General features: G+C 41.0%; 1 long non-coding RNA gene across 1 annotated transcript; it reads right to left on the reverse strand.

Moving 5' to 3' along the window:
* Positions 1–8,282: 8,282 nt before the first annotated feature.
* On the reverse strand, positions 8,283–9,710 carry LOC115256599 (uncharacterized). The gene is made up of 3 exons (XR_003892709.2): positions 9,482–9,710; positions 9,349–9,415; positions 8,283–9,298 (listed from the first exon to the last, which is right to left on the reverse strand). It is a non-coding gene; the product is annotated as an uncharacterized LOC115256599 (long non-coding RNA).
* Between the last annotated feature and the right edge of the window lie 2,239 nt (positions 9,711–11,949).

The following is an 11,949-nucleotide window of genomic DNA, read 5'->3' on the forward strand; positions in this document are numbered from 1 at the left end:
AACTCATTTCTTCTTTATACAACGCACGCACTTTCTGGATAAAACTACACAGTAATTTCACGCCATGAAAATACCCAATGGAAAACTACAAGAGTTCAAAACATGTTTGAAAAACTCAAATCCCTCTGGAGAAAAATAGGACAAAGAACCATTTGCTCCTGGAAATTTGAAGTAAGCAGAGCTTATTAGTGCCCACTTAATCGATGTTATAGGATTGTAGCTCGAGGCAGAAGCTAAAGATTCGTAGCTATACAAAAGACTGGTTTATCCGAAGATATTTTGAACTTGAACAGGTCAGAGTTCCATTCACGCTAACTCCGCTCAGCACTAAAGTGCATAATTTCCAGACTACACCAAAAATGTGTAACCCTTGCACATTCACAAAATCAGCTCCTGTGTCCGCAAAATCGTTAAATTCGCAAAAATTTTTGTACAGCGATCTAGCTAGGTTTACCACTGACCTCGAAAAACAAAAAAAAATATCGACATTTCGCATCTAGACGATTGTACGAGCTGTTTTTGAGAATGTGTAACTGTAACACATTTTTGTGTGGTCTGGAAATTATGCACTTATGAGTAGGGCTTACACATTTTAGTGCTGAGCGGTTTTACTGTGTTCAGGAATACCTCTTGCGATCCGCACAGACCGCAGAGGACAAGCTTCTTTCAAAGCAATAGTTATGGTATACCACACATAAGGGCGTTGTAGTAACAAAACCACAATGAAACTCTCTTGGTGTTGACGTTGGCACCGGGGCGCAATCTTCCAATTGGCAGCACGATCGGGGTGTGGTGTTCCTCTTGCGGTGAGACTAGACCAAATACTTACTGAATCCAGCAGCACTCTTGTCCACAGCTATCGCGATGATGAATCGACGATGATCAGGATGACGAAACCCACAATCGTTTCACGGTACCGTTGCGAAGGGATACGGTATTACATTCCGTGCGTGCCAACCAACAGACTAGACGGAACGCGTTACTTTCGAACACCGATACTACTCACTCAGGGTAGGAGGTTCAAGAAGGAGAATAGTTAAAATCGAACGTCCAAATCGTGTGTGATAGGATTTAGGCCTTTCTAGACTCATGCCAACGTTTCTCGCATTCGGAACCTTGGCTTACCAGAGTGAGAAAAAGTTTGACCGATCCAATGATTTTGACTTCCACGATTCTAAATATCAACACTTTAGAAGGATTGAATTATCCAATCAAGTGATCAGAATAATTTAAGCTTCGCAAGTGCAAGTTCAGGATCAAACGAATTTGAGTAGCAAAATACTTATCCGGGAGGTATCCAGTGTGGAGTCCAAAAACAAAACTGACTGTCGTCTTTATTGATCTTCCTCTTTTATAGCCGCAGGGCATACCAAAAATTACACATGATCTTTCCTGAAAGGATGATGAAATAGCGGCTCTCGTTACGATCTACACATATACACTTTCAGTACGTGTTTTAACATGAATATATGAGCGGCCAGATTTCTAGAATGATCTTTCGCGGGAACATGGTTTTTCGTGTTTTCACAGGAGAAATATTTTCTTCTCCGAAGAGAGAATTTTCCTGAATTTGAGCAATCTCTCCAGCTACATGATTTGATTGTATTTGTACAGAATTAGATCTACCATTCATATTTTGCACGATCCCGATGCTCAGCTGGCCTAATTTTCAAGATCAAGTTCAATGATGGATTTTGATTACATTTAGAATGCTACCGATCTGCTAGGCTATTGGTATGGTTTCCATCGGGTGTCGCTTCAGATTGTTTATTTTATCATGCTGCTCAAAGTCAGTCGAGTCCCTCAGCCGCATAGCTTTTGCTTCGTTATGCTGATAAACATTGCCGCTCTGCTCTACGTTTATAATCGCGGGCCCTATTATATTGTGGTAGGTCATGATTGTTCGAATTTGATTGGGGTTTTATGATGCGGCTCGCTTGGTTAGCTGTAGGAAATGGTTGGAAAGGAATTCGTTCCGAATTGTGTGGATTCAAATGTACTTCACGCTTGGCGTTCGTAACACTTGGAGTAGCAATGGAAGCGAGTTATCCATAAAATGTGGTCGCAACCAATTATTACAGGTTCCCCAGTTTGTTGAGCAGGGATGCCTTAATACGCAAAGTTTGCGAAGGAACACTCAAAAGTGCAAAGAAGGTCAAATGGAGGCTCCTCATCTGGCACATGCCAATCAGTCTGCTCATGCAGAGTTGGGTTAGGAGTAATTCTATGTTAAGTTATCCATGAACTGTACTACCTAAGTAATCCATCAAAACTGAACCATCAAATTAATGTTTGAGCTACTTCAGATGATATAATCATCGTAGCAATACTGCCAAACATCAGCGAAAAGATGCTAAAAACAAGAGCTTGCTTGAAGGCATCCATAAGGAAAGGTTGAAACAAACTGTTAACGTTATTCTAAAATATAGCATGGTCGAGGCGCGCCACAACACTTCATCTATAATGAAAAAAGCAAAAGTGGGTTCACAAGGTAACCTATACAGAAGTTACCCTACGAAAATGAACTTTTTGGGTACTAATGTAAGCTGATTTGCAACTTTTGAATAATCTCGCCCTTATTTAGCCTCAAATTTGAGACTTAAGAAGGGCAACTGATTATCTCGAAGAAACGCAAGGTCAACTGCACCATTGCTCCGGTTAGCGCAGTAAGGGCATAATACTGTGAAGGACGCCCTAATTCTCCACAGGCTCCGTTTGTGATTAAGGTTTTTATTAGGCCCCCCTAACCGTTCATTCCTTGGCACGGTAAGCATAGAGCCGCACAACACTATGAATTAGGGGTCACCTGTTTAGTGAACTCTCAACACTGGATCAGGCGATCCGTAGTCTTATTCTTAGCCAATGTATTGGAAGGAAAGAAAGTAGGAAAACTTTTTATCATTTGAATTTGTAGTATGGTTGAAAAGATGCAGAAGGCAAATATCTAGATACGCTTCCGTTATTTAGGAGGAGTGTTGGAGATAAGTGTAGCAATAACGTTAGCAATTAGCAGATCATAGTAGGCGGGGTGATGCAATGTAAACATATTTAAAAAAAAGACACTACACCGTCTTCAACCAGATGTTGTATAGACTGAACCTAGGATAGGATACGACAACTAGTCAGCCCAAAAGAGACCAATTTGGGGACCAATAATCTTAGCAACGTGGAAAAACAAGACAGCAAGCTGTGAAATTAGACAGAGAAGTTGCAGGTGTCACATCCTATCCTAGGACTGAACAAGCACTAGCATATCGTCCCCTTAATGCAAAACCTAGGTAACTGGTTTTGCGAAATCGCGAGCAATTTGTTTACATCTGAATGTTTACCACAATAAACAAAAGTTTGTCGATTGAAACTACAAAAACACATAATGATGCTTCATTTAAGACCAACCAAGTGTTTGTTTTATAGCAGGATAAGTTTTACCAGTCATTTTTACCCGTACTTTCCAAAACGAGTTACCTAGTTCTAGCATTAAGGGGGGCGATATGACATCGGACAACACACACAACACGCAGTGGCCCAGTGGAGAATTTTCCGTTTGACGAAAAGTTTTTCCCGACTGGAGCGGGAATCGAGGCTTACGAAACGCCTAGATGACTGACGCCTCTAGCCGCACGGCCACGAAGCCCAAACGTCAAACGAGGGGCACCGTTGAGTGAAAATATGTTCATTTTTATGTCGTGTTTCGTACAAAACCTGGTATGTCACTGCCTTAGTTTAACAAATCATTCCCATCGTATACCGATTTAACGGTCAATTTCGAAATGTAATAGTTGGCCGATGGCCTACCCATGGCGCTCGTATCCGTTTTGCTCGAGTTTGATGTTTGCTCATTTGTTGCCACATAGTTCAAGGCTTGGTTTATATAGAAGCCAATAAATGTTGGAGAAAAAGGGGAAAATGAGCATAGTAATGAGCCATGCGGTATGATTAATCACTTCTATTCGATTATCCAGATGAATGAGCACTCAAAACCAGTTCATTAGAAAAACTGGATACGTTCCACTGTGCAGTGTGAGCTTTCAGCGATGCAGGCAGAAATGAAAGGGTCATTAGTCAAAATTATTGATGAACGTATTTTAATCTGTGCTATAATTAAGTTAAGATTCAATCTTTCAAAATATTGTCGTGATGGTTTCGGTTCAGCTAAATACCAAACAAACAAAGTTGAAACTTAATCCATCAAGAATAATTTTAAGATTGACACCATATCAAATAAATGGTTTGACAAAGCACGCATATACCAACCAGATGGAAATGTATAAAATATACCCTCTCAAAAGAAAAAAAAACTCTAATCCACCACAAAAGCAGGATCAAACTTAGAAACATGATGTTTTTGTATTTCGTGTCTCTAAACCAAGATCACCCATCTTATACCGTGCCAGAAAGGGACACCCTCTACTTCAAGCAGAGCATCGATTCCGCGCAACATGCTTGTATACAACGAAAAACACATACAAAACGCGGAGGAGATTCCCAATCTCGACTCCGGTTGCTCGTCGCACCAACAACGCCAACCCAACAGTATTCCGAGAGGTTTCGAAGTTGTTGCTACCGCTGGGCAAATATTTGCTTTGTCGGAACACACACCAATTTTTTTTTTCTCGGTAATTTGCCACCCTCCGCCACCCATTTGCTAGGTAGGTAGGACCAAAAACTGTCAGCTGCTCAAACAGAGCGAAGCGAAAAGCATACGTTTCACGTTTCCCACCACTTCAGCTAAACAGTGTTCAAACATCGTAGCAGGCCACCTACCAGCCAGCCACCATAGAGACGCCGTTGTGCATGGGTTTCCTTCCATGTTGTTTTACGACTGCTGATTGCATCAACAGCAACTCTCTTTTGAGTGAGGTGAGAGATAGCATCGGCTGGGGACAAGCACCATAGTGGAAACGTAACACACAAACGAACGCGAGAAAGAAAAATGCTCTCACACAGAACGTGCAGCACGATGCAATACGATATGGTGGAAGGGGGAGCCATCATAGGTGCCCGACGCAGCACATAAAGCACCACCGTACCGTTTGGTGATGGGAAAAAGAGGGCGTGTCACAAACGTCCATGCAGCTACTACGATGGAAAATAAAAACTCAGCATGCCCCGTGTCCCGGAGCGCGCTCGCTCGCACGTAGCGTGTGAGCGGAAGGCAAAGGAAAAACGTATTTTTCGGTTGAAATTTGATACAAAACGAGATATAAATGACGCGCAAATTGCTGGTAGTTTCCCTCCTTGGCAAAATAGAGAGAGCACGGGAAAACAAAAATAAAAGCATCCGCGCGTAAACGACCCGTAAAAAGCGAAGGAATATGCGCTTTTGCACTGCGAAAGTGGGTTTTTGTGGGGTGATCCTATTTCCAAGTTGATGTTTTCTAGGAAAATTAAAATGATTGATGTGGTTTGCTTTTCGGAGAATACGCTTCTAGGAATTTTGATGAATTCAACTTATTGAACGAGTATTTTACATTTTAGATAGCCCTCCATTGTTCCATTAAATCGTAGATATTCCAAATGCATAATCAAAATCGTATATCATCATAAAATTAGTCACAATCGTATATTGACGATTCCCAGGTCTTTTCAAACTCATGCAGTCAGACACGAAGCCGCCGACCACTATCTGGTTCCCTGCTGCATATTCGCTAAATAAAGCTTGTTCTATTGAGGAAAACATTCTTGTGATAATATGGATATTTCTTTACAAGTCAGATCTCTTATGATGGGTACAATGATGAACAGTAAACTTGAAACAGCCCTGAGTTACAGAACAAGCTGAATAGCAGTTTCTCAAGCTTAAGAGTGCATAGTTTGTTCCACTGTTGTACAGCAAGAATGTTTGTTGGGACATCACTCTACTCTAATCTCTACAAATACATGTTCCCAAAAGAGGTGGATACTTCGTCTGCAATCATAACATTTGATTTTGATCTATCCAGCCTTGTGCGTATCAGCCTAATTAGTTTCGCCACAAAATCATGTTCTAACATTATCTGCTGAAGCTCATTTGACTTAATCGTACGCTGCTGTTTAAGTGAATGAAAAGATAGTGAGCCTACAAGCAACTATACTCCCGAAATATGTCTAGTTTATCCGCAGGAACACATCTGATCCATCGTTAATCGGCCTTAACGAAGACCATCCTGATATTCGTCGACAACTGACGCAAAGGTCAAGTTTGCTAGAATTAGATCAGGAGAAAATCGAAGTTTTGGAGGGCAGTGAGGGAAGAGAGGCGAGATTTACAACTGTTGAACCTCGATTTGAATGTTTCGAATTCGTCCAGAAGCACGGGTTTTGTTAGAACTACTCGAAGGATAATATTTCCTCCAGCGGTTTCTGCAAACAGTGATCCAAGAATCCCCATTCCCTGCTACATCTGCTGCTGATTTTATCCGCTTTGGCTTCTGATGCACCAGTAGTAGTTCCTTCCTGTGGGAATTTGGCTGATGGTTCTTAATGAGAATCGCCCGGCGCAGCGACCCGATGCACTGTAGGTCCGACGGTCCGACGTGGTCGAACGCTGACCGAAGAAGAGGAAGAGTCGTGGCCTTCTATGATCTCGTAAGCCGCTCTCACTCGGCTTTACCCTGGGTGGGAAAAAGTGCGTGTTCGAAAATAGAATGTAAAATTCTGTGACATCCCAAGTAACAATTTCAATTCCTTTTAGATTTGATTATTTTTATGGAAGATTTATCACAGCATGACCAATTCAAGGAACATTTGTAGTTGTTTTTATCAATCTTCGTTTGTTTGTGGTTTTTAAGTTGTCTTCAAGTTAATTTTGAAATTCGCGCATAAAATAACTGAATTTACAAGAGCATTAAATCTTATAATAAGTTTTAAGGCGTATTTGAAGTTATTTTCAACACATAACATCAACATATTTTATAAAATGTTTATGCTTCGTTTATTCAAGTGCATTTCATCTGGCTAATCCTCCTTTAAAAACTTCTTGAAGCCTACTATTCTTGAACTAGAGCCATTACTCTGGAACAAGAACTATGCGAAATAATAATAAGACAACGAACTATATTTCAAACCATATAATGAATTTAATAAATTGGTTGAAAAAACCGCATTTTCATGCAAATATAAACACATAAACATGTTTGCTCACCGATAATTTAGCCATTCTTGTGCTTAAAAGTAATCATGTCAACGAAATAATGATTTTACGGCCAATCAAAAATGCGAGTAACTGGCTGCTGTCGTCCTGCCTTCAACCAGTTCCTCGCACAGGCCACAGCTATGCAAATCGAAAATGAAATGGGTACTTGCTGTGATTTACTGCTTATTCCCATGCCAAATAGTGTAATTTTAGTAAGTTTCACTTCATTGCAAAAATACAGGAAACAAAATATAATTGGCACATCTTGACGCGGAACACCGTGAAATGTACACATACAACTTTCTAGCATCGAAAACGTAACCAAACAATTGTCAAAGGCTGTTACTCTTGAATAAAACGAATAAGTTTCATTTCAGACGAACAAATCTGCCTTAAGATCATAACTAGTAAAAACAATCTTCAATAAAGGCTGTAGCTTTCATGCAAGGTGACATGGTTCCATCATTGTTTTGAGGGGGTTTGGATTAAAGGAAATGACAATTGATGGCGGCTGCATGAGTTTTGTTCGCTTGGAACGGCAGCCATGTTTAGATGGAATTGAAAAAGTGGCGTAGCATTTTGTTTTTATATGAAATTTATATGTATCTTCGTATATTAATGATTGATATTATTTTTGGGGCGCTTTGTTGTTTTCGTATGTTTTGGGCGTCATTTCAACGAAAAAGTGGGTATGGCACGGAAAATTTTGATTCCTTGTCATCAATGATCTGTCAGGCAATCTTGATGCTTTAGCCATTTCAATTTGATGAAAATTAATTTGCAGTTCAATTAACATTTCATCCATTAAACAAAGCTTGTTTGCATCTGCATAATGCTTAGGTAAAAGATTTCATTTATTATGCACTGTTGACACTTTTGAGAAAGACATCTAAAAGATCAACATGTCTCAAGCTATTATTGTTAAAGTTTCATGAAGTACTTATAATCAATCATCAGTGCAAGTACATAAACACAACTAGTTTCAAAGCAGTCTTCAAAAACAGCTTTGAAGATCTTCTGAAGAGTGGGCCAGATTAGTCTTATGGATGTTTTATGTCTATTTTATCTCAGATTTGCAGAACAAAGAGCTTTATTGCTAAGTTTTATTATTCTATCTTAGCAATTACTTCAGGATTGCCACAAAAGTATAATTGTTACTTGGGATTGTAGCGGCCATGGGCCCGCTCGGAGTCTGCTTCTTGTTTCCGGCCCGGATTTTTAAACAAGTGGCTTAAGCGCCACCTCCTAGGAGGACCACCCGTCGTTTTCTACGATGCCCGGCTAGATACTGACCGAAGAGTCAGCTTCGGAATAATCAACAATGCGCGGGAACAAGCGAGCAGACTCATCATACAAGGACTCTACTTCAATAGCGGAAGCCACACAGACATAACCAACAAATTCCCCCAAACGACCGATATCCCAGAACTCGACCTTATCCTGTTCTCATCACTGGCAAAGACATCCCAACCACTTCAGTTCCATCCCGTTTTGGAAGACGGACTTCACAACAAGGCGGAATAACAAATTACCACGAAACGTGAAACGTACTTTAGACTTTCTTAACACTCACTTACTAACACATGGTTTAGGGAAACAAGGACTTCATCATGAACATTTATTCAATTTGATAACCTAAGGTATTCATTAATAGAAACAATTTGTTAACCTATTCCATTTCTACGGTCGCGTCCGACCGGCCTTCCTTCTTCTTCTTCCCCCTTTCTGACTATGGCCCTATCTTGTGCGGTTTTGGTCTACGCTAGCGCTTTTGTGTGTATGTGTGTGTGCTAATCGGGTTGCATGCAAAGTTTCACGGAACGTACTCACGAGCTTTCGATCGGGCGCTTTCTACGACGACGCCGATGACGTTGACGATAGTGTCGACGGTTGGCCGAACGGTACCTCTACGGTGAATTCGATTCACGGCCACGCACGAGCTTCGTGGAGTGTTTCTCGTGCTCGTGACCAAACGAGCGGACGATTGGCGAATGTCGCTTGCCTTCGGAGTGCGTTGGTGACGTTCGCGACTCCCTTCCGGCCTGGAATCGCCGGGCAAACTTTGGCCCCAGGACGCAGGGTGGATGCGCGACGTAAGGTGGTGGGCGAGACGCTCTCGTTCTTCGCTTTGTGCGATGTACGTGCTATTTTTGGAGTAGAGGTATAGCCGTCGCTCGCGCTTGGCTAGATGACACAATTAGCACATAAAACACCACACAACACAAGTCGTTTACCTTTGAACTTGGTACTCGGGTTCAACACGCACAATTCACCGCACAACCTAGCTATTGAACTTTTGGCCTAAACGGGGAAACACAGAGACAATTAATACTCGTTGAAGTACTCTTCACGTTTAAGTTAACTCACAAAATCACACCACGGGAAAGACACTACTTCGCGATCCTTCTTCTACCACGATCTGGGACAAAGTGGACGAGAATATCTTTGTGATTCCTCAGATAGGATCTCACGGTATGGTTCCCGGAAATGGAAGCCCGAAGGTCTCCGTTGATCAGGTCTGTATGATTTCGGATAAAGAAATCTCCCTTGCCTTTGAATTGTCTTTTCATCTCATTCCGTTACAAAGTCAACTATTCAGAAGCTAACTCGGGGTTCTCTAACAAGGTAACGAGAGCACGAACAGTGATACTCATTACAGCGTGTGCTTGCGTAGCGGATAACCTATCTACGCTTCAGGAAATTGTATGCAATTGTTGGTATCATTTTGATTCAGCTAATGTCCATGCTATTTTGATGCTAAATCTTTTATTTATCAAATTTTATACATTTAACGTGAATTCTAATTATTGAACAATGAATTAAATAAGAATATAACAAATAAACAAATAACGAAAAAGGGCTACCGTTACAGGATATGATGCACATCACAGAAGTTTACATGACATATCGTGTAAACATCATGAAATATTATGTAAACTTCCATTATATGTCATGTAATTCATGACATAAAACATAAATTTACATGATCTATCATGTGAACCATCAAAACACTAAGTTGACTGAAATGAAGTTTACATGACGTGTAAACTTCATTATTTCTATCTGTGAATTGTCTGTTGACACATTGAGGGACAAAAGTCTAAACACACCTAGAAATGCTCATTGTCAGACATATACCACATAGTTTCCAATCAATCTTCGGTTCATCATCATTCGCGAACTCGTCGTTCCGTATATTTCCACAATCGTGATGGGTCAGTATTTCCTTCAACACTCCGTCGGTCGATTGTCTCGTAGAAAGAAATTCGCCTGCCTCTACCTCCTGTTGAAGCGCTGAAGAGATTCGAATTTCTCGTCAGAACACGGTCGTGGTATCGACGACCGATCAAAGCGAAAGATTACGACAACATCGACCATTCCGCTAGGACGATCTTGGTCAGTGGTTCCCAATCCAGCTTCATCAGCCAAAAAGCTCCGTCCGAATCGTTCCAAGCTCAACTCGACTGCCAGTGGGATATGACAATCCACCGTGAACGTCCACGTCGGCGTTACGCTTTCGCTCGCTTCACGCATCGAAGAAAATCGCATCGGTCTTCCTATGCCGGATCCTGAGATCATCATCAGCCAGCAGATTGACATAGCATTGTCGGCGCTGAACTGCTCTTTTCGTTGCTAGAAGCTCGGCAAATCTCTTCCGACAAAGATCATTTCCAACGAAGCGTAGAACGATATGAGATACAGACGGAAGGTACATCGTTTGTCTACGATGCTTTCCATTGACGGTTCCTGCCATCAAGAAAGCAACATTAGTCGACCACATGCTACAATCACTGTCCGTGCCACACAGAGTCGTTCAAAACCGCCAATACAGATAACATTGTTTCTATGACACCTCAAAAACAACATACGGATGCTGTATCTACGTCGTTTTCTGTAACAGCTAAGTCACATGTTGCTCCATTACGTGCGCAGTCCATTCATTCAAGCTCTATTTTAGCACAATTTTTATACTCTCGTTGTATTCTGATACGTAAAGATACAATGCATCATAATGAGTAAAAGAGGGGATAACTACTCAAAAGTAATAAGACAATGACAGTCAAATGACATAAGGGCTTGTCTATAAACTACGTAGATTCTAATAGGGGGAGGGGGGTATTGGCCAAAGTCTACGGTCCATACAAATTTCGAAAATGTTGTATGGACGGAAGTCTACGAGGGGGGAGGGGGAGTTCTGAGATTGTCAAAATTGAGTCTACGTAGCTTATGGACAGCGCCTAATCTGTTACTGCAGATAAACATGTGTATCAAAAAGCATATTTCTATCTGTTTCTCTGTTTTTCTCAAACTCTCAAACAGGCTGAAATTTTGACCAGTTGCTTCTTTCAGGATGCCAATCAAAATATGGGGGTGGACTTGAGAATCAGAGAACATTTTTGAAAAGCTGGACAGGCCTAATTTATAGGGTTCTTCCATAAATCAGGAGGAAAATAGCCCTAGCAACCAAAGCGGTTGCATACTTCCAGGTTATTTCGAGCGATAAATGACTGCAAGACAGGCAGACGGTTCCTAGCACGGACATCAAAATGCAGCCGTCTTGCATTAAAACCCGATTCGGGATGGCCAGTAGGATTAGTTTTCCTAGACAAAATTAAGCTATGAACACAGAACAAAGACTGTTAACAAGAATGCAGATCAAGCATACAAAACACAAACTCCAGGATGACTGATGGACCTAGAACAAATATGAAACCTCCTCATCCTGTGATCGTAAATAGCAGGCCAAATTTTATGTTTAGTGTTGTATTGCATGAAAATTTATGTTTTAAATAAATGTTTAAAATAGAACATTTGTAGGGTTCTATGTTATTTCA

This window comes from Aedes albopictus, chromosome 1 (genome assembly GCF_035046485.1).
Source record: "Aedes albopictus strain Foshan chromosome 1, AalbF5, whole genome shotgun sequence".
NCBI classification, from domain to species: domain Eukaryota; kingdom Metazoa; phylum Arthropoda; class Insecta; order Diptera; family Culicidae; genus Aedes; species Aedes albopictus.